At 41.3% G+C, this 7,885-nt stretch overlaps 1 non-coding gene across 1 annotated transcript; it reads left to right on the top strand.

The window, feature by feature from the left end:
• The first annotated feature begins 7,423 nt into the window (after nt 1-7,423).
• Nucleotides 7,424-7,530, top strand: LOC141654342 (small nucleolar RNA R71). Its single transcript, XR_012547902.1, has one exon. It is a non-coding gene; the product is annotated as a small nucleolar RNA R71 (small nucleolar RNA).
• Nucleotides 7,531-7,885: the final 355 nt, after the last annotated feature.

Below are 7,885 nucleotides of genomic sequence, written 5' to 3'. Positions count from 1 at the left end.
ATTTCTGTACCTCTTTTCTTACCACCTCCTATATTGGAGGGTTTAGTCGTCTCTGACCTTGCGCACTGGGCTTGTGGCCCTCTTCCAAATGAATTCGATGGATACAAAAATCAGGACTAATACCTTTGAGATCATCAATGCTATACCCAATTGCCTTTTTATGAGTTCTCAAAACAGTCAACAAACAGATAGTTAACCTTCAGTTAGGCTAGCATTGACGATCACTGGGTTCATTTCACATTCATCAAGAAATTCATATTTGAGATGAGAGGGAAGGGGTTTTAATTCAGGTTTCTTTACCTCAGTTACCTTAGGTGTGACACCCAAACTGTATACCTTCTGATGTGGGCATTCCTCTCCAGTTAGAAGCCTCTCAATCTGACGAACTTCTGGACTCTATGAACTCGTCTGATCAGCTGGATCCGTGACAAGGGCAATCTCCAGAGGATCCCTGTCCAAACACATAGGAAGACACTCATCAATAGTAAAATCAACAACATCTATACTATGACAAGTTTCTTCTATCATGGGGTTTTTCAACGCTTTTTCCAAGTTAAAAATAATCATATCATCCCCCACAGCTAAGGTCAATCTCCCTTGCCTAACATCTATAACCGCCCCCGCAGTATGTAAAAACGGTCTGCCTAAGATGATAGGGATTTGGTTGTCTTCAGCCATGTCCATGACAACAAAATCAACGGGGATGAAAAACTTCCCTATACGAACGGGAACGTCCTCTAACACCCCCAATGGGTGTTTAACAGTTCTATCGGCCATCTGCAGTGTCATATTAGTAACTGTCAACGGACCCATATTTAATTTTTTACAAATAGAATACGGCATAACGCTGACACTAGCTCCTAAATCACAAAGAGCTTTACTAATAGAAAGATGACCAATTTGACAAGGGATAGAAAAACTTCCTGGATTCTTTAATTTTGGTGGTGAGTTAATTGGCAACATGGCACTGCACTTCTGAGTGTAAGCAATAGTTTCTACCGCGTCAAAGGATCTCTTCCTTGTCAAAATCTCCTTCATGAATTTCGCATAAGCCAGCACTTGAGTAATTAATTCAGTAAAAGGGACACTTACCTGTAGATTCTTCACGACCTCCATAAACTTACCGAACTGCTTATCCAGATTGGATTTTTGTTATCGATGAGGAAAAGGTAGTGAAATAGTTATGGGCTCGGCTTGCTTGTCCTTAGAAACAACTTTTGAAACACCGTCAGCTGTCGATTTTGGATCCTCAATCGAGCCAGGGGTGACTCGATCGAGCTGGCTGGATCCTCGATCGAGTCGCCTCTGACTCGATCGAGGAACCTTTACAGATTCAGCTTCTACGTCTTTTTTACTTTTATCGTCAGCTCGTGTTTCAACTTCGTCAGGTTCTTTCTCATCATCACTAAGCTCCAAATTTCCCAATCCTTTGGGATGCATATAAGGGACCTCATCAACAATAATGGGAACGTCTTTCTCAAGGCTTTGTAGGTCGGGATTCACATAAGAAGTACCGCTCCTCAGCTGAATAACATTAGCTTGCTCATGAGCTTGCTTACCTTGAGGAGGAAGACCTACGGCCTGTTTTGATGGGTTTTGAAGTGCCATTTGAGCCACTTGATTATCTAGCATCTTGTTATGGGCAATCAGCTCAGAAATTTGGGCCGTCTGCTTCTACTGCATCGACAAAGTTTGTTGCAAAAGGTTGCGCAACTCTGCCATATCATTGTTCGGAGCTTGTTGAGGAGTTTGCTGAGGAGGCTGTTGATATTGATTGTTGAACTGCTGACCTCCTTGATTTTGCCTTTGATACCCCCCTTGTTGTTGATTACCGCGATTGTTGGGAGGGATATAAGTATTCTTTTGCGGTTGTGACTGCTGCGGGTTTTGCACATTCTGACTTGACCATTGAAGGAACGGATGTTCCTTCGTTCTTTCATTGTAAAAGTTGGAGAAAGGTGTACCTTGTGCACCTTGTCTGTAAGCCTGAAAGGCGTTAACCTGCTCAAATGTGCTCATACAATCAGCTGCACTGTGACCATCTAAACCGCATCTAGCACAAGTCTCCTCCACTTGCTGACTCATGGCATGAACTCTCTCCTTACTACCCAATGATTGGGTAGTCTTTATCTCAGCAATCTGGGCAGAAATAGTCTCCAGCTGTGCCGCCAGGGCACTATCAACACCGGTACCTCGCGTGCTTCCCCTAGGATTTCCATACCTGGCGGTATGGGTAGCAATCTGATCAATCAACTTCCACGCGTCACCATCATTGGTGTTGTCTTGAAACCTCCCATTAGCAGAAGAATCCAAAAGGGCACGATGATCAACAAACAACCCGTTATAAAACTGGTTGCAAAGGAACCACTTTGGGAAACCATGATGGGGAACTGATCGAACTAAACGCTTGAAGCGAGTCCAAGCTTCATTCAAATCTTCAGTAGCTCCTTGCTTGAAACTAGTAATTTGATTTCTCAAAGCATTAGTCTTTTGAGGTGGGAAGTACCTCTTGTAGAAAGCAAGAGCTAAGGAATTCCAGTCTGTAACTCCTTCAGTATCCATATCCATATCTCTCAACCACTCAGCAGCTCCATCTTTTAGAGAGAAAGGAAAAAGCACCTGCTTAACCTGGTCTTGTGTCACTCCAGCTGTTAATGGGATAGAACAGCAGTAAGTGACAAATTTCTCCATATGTGTCGCAGGATCCTCAGCAGCTGTCCCTCCAAACATATTTCGTTCCACCAAATTGATATAAGATGGCCGAATCTCAAAAGTTCCATTGGTAGTAGTGGGCAGCTTAAATCCTTGTGGGATAGAATCTAAGGTCGGCTCAGAGTGACTGGCTAGAGTAGGCATGATGGGAGTTTTGGGAATATCGGTTAGAATCGGAATTTCGAATAGGAATTTCGTCCTCTTCCTCTTCGTAGGACCGATCGGTTGTCTCTGTTGAGCTCGCCGTTTCGACGTCAAGTATACTCAAGTCTTCTACTTGACCCACTTCTTGATTAAATTTCCGTCTGTAGCGAAAAGTCTTCTCTGGTTCAGGATCAAAAGGAATAATCTCGGACCTATTAGACCTGGGCATAAACGGAACTAACAAGAAGAGTGTGAGAACGGTCTCAAGGAACTGGGTTCCCTGAGACAAAAAGACAAAATAAACACAAAAAGACTAAACAATTGTTGCCTCCCCGGCAACGGCGCCAAATTTGATGTGGCTAAAGTCGTATTACCAAACCAAAGTAAAACTATCTCAGGACTAACAAGAATAGCTAGTAGTAAGACAGGTATCGAATCCACAGGGAGGCGGTAAAAGCTAAGTCTAAGAGTATTTAAGTTGTCTAAAGTAACCAATTTCGGGGGGTTTGTTTTGTGTTGATTCTAACAAACTAATTACAAGTAATTAAATGAAGGTTTTAACGATATTATTAAAAGTCTAGGATTTACGGTTCACTAGGTCAATTAGTCGGGGATTATCAATCAATTGCTAAATCTATCAAGTTGTTTAAGGTCATAAGATCGGTCGACTCAATTATGCCCTTTAGATCGATTCTAACATGCGGTCGCTATAATTAGATACAATCTATTTGATTATCGTAGCCTATATTAATTCTAACCCGGTCGGCGATAGGATCAATTCGCTACACTAATTAATAACTCAGGCCTCAAGTTGATTAACTAGAAGAAGTACAATAATCAAACAACAACTTTAACTATATTAATAGCAATTAATCGATTTTCCCTTTTTAATTAACCTAGATCCCCTTCATCCTAGATGAGGGAATTAGCTACTCATAACGATAACAACAACAATAATGATTAAGAATGAAAACATGATTGAAAGCATGAAACAATAATTAATGAACATAAAAACAATCAACGATTAATTAATGAGGAAAGATTAGTACCATACAAGGGAAAGATTAGGGTTCTAAGAGAGTTTTCCAGCAGTATCCAAGTAAAATAAAGCGTAGTCTAACAATAAAACACCAGTTTCTAATTTATAACAAAAGATAATCGTTTTAGGAAAATCCGAAAATAAGCCCGCCAGAGAGGATCCTCGATCGAGCCAGAGGTGACTCGATCGAGGATACCGCTCGATCGAGCTGAGTGGTGACTCGATCGAGGAACCATCTTCACAGACTTTTTCTCCTCATCTTTCTCTTCTAGCCTTCGTGCTTCCTCGTTTCTCGTGCCATGCTTCATGTATTCTTCTATGCCGTCTTCGCCATGCTAATCTTAGCTTGATCATACTCATAACGAGTCATTTCTGCATCAAAACACAAAATAGCGGCAGTATCGACAATTTATTGAAATAAGGCATATAAATGATAAAATAGGCACGAAACGGTATGTAAAATGGTATAAAGGGAGCTATAAAAGTATATATGAAAGTGATACATCAGTTGCAAAAGGAGTGATTAATTGTTGTTTTGAGGAAGTTTCAATTTGATTTTGTTGAATTTGGTTGAGGAAATTTTGTTTTTGGTGATGGAGAGGATGAGAGTTTTGGGGTTTATGGGTAGTGTTTGAATGAATGAATGAATGAATGAAATGAATGTGGGAAGGTGTATTAAAACACCCGAAAAATTCAAAACAGCAGGGGAAGACGAGCGGATTCCTGTCGGGACGCTCGGATTCTGCTCAAATTGGCTTCAGGAAAACTCGCCTAAAGACGAGCGTCTTTCAAAGAAGACGAGCGGATTCTCAATGTGGGATGAGCGGCTTTCCTCAATGACGAGCGGATTCTCTTACAGGAACTTTGCTTAATCTGCACTGGCAGAAAGACGAGCGTCTTTCTATAAAGACGAGCGGCCAGTTTCAGACGAGCGTCTTCTCAGCTGGGACGCTCGGATTCTCTTACAGACCAAAATTTTTCATTTTGCAGCTCATTTAGACGGACGGATACCTCCACAGACGCTCGGATTCCTCTAAGACGAGCGGATTACCCTTAAGCCGCTCGGATTCCTCCTGGTCTACCCGGATTCAGGTCCATCCGTGCACTTGCATATCCCGTGTCATTTTCATTCTTCAAATCCCGTGTTCTTCATTGTAGGGGCACTACAAAGGCATGAGTGGCCTAGGCAATTGCTATCCCCACACTAAATTAAAGCACTACACATCAATAAAATAATTAGTCCCTCCCTCACTTCTCTCAAAAATGATGAATATCTTGATCAAGGCACAAAAATCCATAAATGACAAAAAATGCAATGTAAGAATTAAAATGCAAGTTAGGGAGTTAGAAATATTTACAATGGTGGTTTGGAGAGGACTCTACCAAACTCTCATACTTAGTGAGATGTCATGGGGGCATGGCCAAGGTGTTATTGATGTTGCTCAACACCTTGAAGAGGTAGTCAAAAGCTTGTTCATTATCATGATAAAGATCCTCAATAGATCTTTACACTTGTTGTCCTTCATGTTGGTCTTGATCGATAGCATTACCAATATAGGGATTAAAAATCCCTTCAAACTCATCGTCCCAAAGACCACAAACTTCGTCTACTTGATAATTAAAAATCTCTTGAGTTGATAGAGACAACTCTCCTCCTTTCTTGATTTGGCCAATGAGGCTATCCTCTTCACTTGTCACGGGTGAGCTTTTCAAGCTCTCTTTGTTGCTATTCTCTTGCTTTTTTTATGGAGCATCATCAACTTTCTTTTTCCATTGAAATTCCGACTTCTTCCTATCATCCTTCCGGCTATAATGATCAACCATAAAACATGGTTCATGCAAACGGGGAGCTCTCGTGGTCTTGTCAAGATTGAAAGTTATGCTCTCATCTCCCACCTCTAGAGTGAGCTCTCCATGCTTCACATCTATCACCGCACCCGCGGTGTGCAAGAAAGGTCTACCTAGAATGATTGGAATATTGAAGTCTTCTTCCATGTCAACAATGACAAAGTCCACCGGGATGAAAAATTTCCCAACTCTTACGGGAACATCTTCCCATATCCCTAATGGTGTCTTCGTCGATCTATCGGCCATTTGGAGTGTGATGTTGGTACATTTAAGCTCTCTCATCCCTAACCTTTTACTCAGCGAATACGGCATAACACTCACACTAGCCCCTAGATCACATAGGGCTTTGTTAATTGTGGTGTCGCCAATGGTACACGGTATTGAGAAGCTTCCCGGATCTTTAAGTTTCGGAGGTGAACTCCCTTGAAGGATTGCACTACTCACCTTAGTGAAGGCGATAGTCTCAAGCTTCCGGATCGACTTCTTTTTCGTAAGGATGTCCTTCATGTACTTTGCATAGGCCGGCACGTGATTGATTAATTCCGTGAAAGGAATCGAGACTTCCAAATTCTTCACAATTTCCATAAATTTTCCAAGTTGGTCATCAAATTTGGGCTTAGCTTGACGACTTGGAAAAGGAAGTCTAATCACAATGGGTTCCTTCTCCTTGGCCTTGTCTTAACTTTTCTTTGAAATTTCTTCTTTTGATGGTTCTCCATCCTTGGAGTTTTGCACAACTTCTTCTTTGTCACTAGCTTCCACAACTTCATCCTCAACTTGCTTCTTTGGTGCTTCATACCTCATACCACTCCTCAAGTGAATGGCACTAACCGTTTCATGCCTTGGGGGATTACTTTGAGGTGGTAATTGCCCCTTTTGTCTTTGAGAACTTGAAGATGCTAGTTGAGTCAATTGGGTTTCCAACATTTTGGTGTGGGCTAGAATGTTGTTGATGGTGATTTCCTTTACTTGACTATCCTTTTGCATTTGAGTGAAAAACTCTTGTTGAATCTTTTGCATTTGAAGAACCGGTTTTTGAACATCAAAACCTTAGTCATTTTTTTGATTGTATGGAGTTTGGTTTTGGTAACCTTGGTTTTGGTTGTAAAAGGGTGTTTGATTTTGGTTTCTCATGGGAGGTGGGGTTTATGTTAGTTGAGGGTTTTGAACATTTTGGCTTTTGTATGAGAGATTTGGGTGGAATTTTGTGTTTTCATTGTAATAATTTGAATAAGGGGTACCACTCTTGTATGCTTGAAAAGCATTCACTTGTTCATTTGTTCCCCTACATTCACTTTGCTCATGTCCCAAAGTTCGACAATTCTCACATATCCCACTTGGGATTGATGAAGATGCCGTCATGGCATTAACATGATGCTTTGGTGATTTTGAGGCTTCTTCAAGTCTAGCCATAGCTTTTTCGAACTTCAAATTGATGGTATCAATATGAGCACTAAGTTGAGCACCCAATTGAGTAATAGAGTCCACTTCATGCTTTCCTCCTCTAGTAGCCTTGCGAGGTCTACTATATTGTGAATTATGGACCGCCATTTCCTCAATTTGTTCCAAGTTTGATTATCGTCAACTTCGGTGAACATACCATTTGATCCCATGTTGAGAATGTTTCTTGAGTCTTCATAAAGACCATTCCAAAATTGTTGTACCAAGAACCACTCGCTAAGTCCATGATGAGGACATGAGCGACAAATTCCTTTGAACCACTCCCAAGCTTCATACAAAGATTCTTCATCTCTTTGCTTAAAGCCCGTAATTTGAGCTCTTAGCATGTTAGTCTTTTCCGTTGGGTAGAACTTTTGTAGAAAGCTAGAGCCAATTTCTTCCAAGAGTCAATTCCGAGAGTAGCCTTATCAAGGCCTTTCAACCATTGTTTTGCGGTGCCAATTAGAGAAAAAGGAAATAAGACCCATCGAATTTGGTCTTGAGTTACACCGGTTTGAGAAATCGCATCACAATAGTCACAAAAAGTCTCCATGTGAGAGTGAGGGTCTTCACTAGGCATCCCCCCAAATTGGCTTCTTTCGACTAATTGGATAAATGCGGATTTGGCAATGAAATTTCCGGTTAAGTGTTGTGGTGTGGGAGTACCATTGGGTAGGTTCTCCTCGGTTGGTACGGAATGTG

This window comes from Silene latifolia, chromosome 4, assembly GCF_048544455.1.
Source record: "Silene latifolia isolate original U9 population chromosome 4, ASM4854445v1, whole genome shotgun sequence".
NCBI lineage: Eukaryota > Viridiplantae > Streptophyta > Magnoliopsida > Caryophyllales > Caryophyllaceae > Silene > Silene latifolia.
The sequence above is the reverse complement of the archived record's forward strand: the minus strand, read 5'-3'. Positions and strand labels throughout refer to the sequence as shown.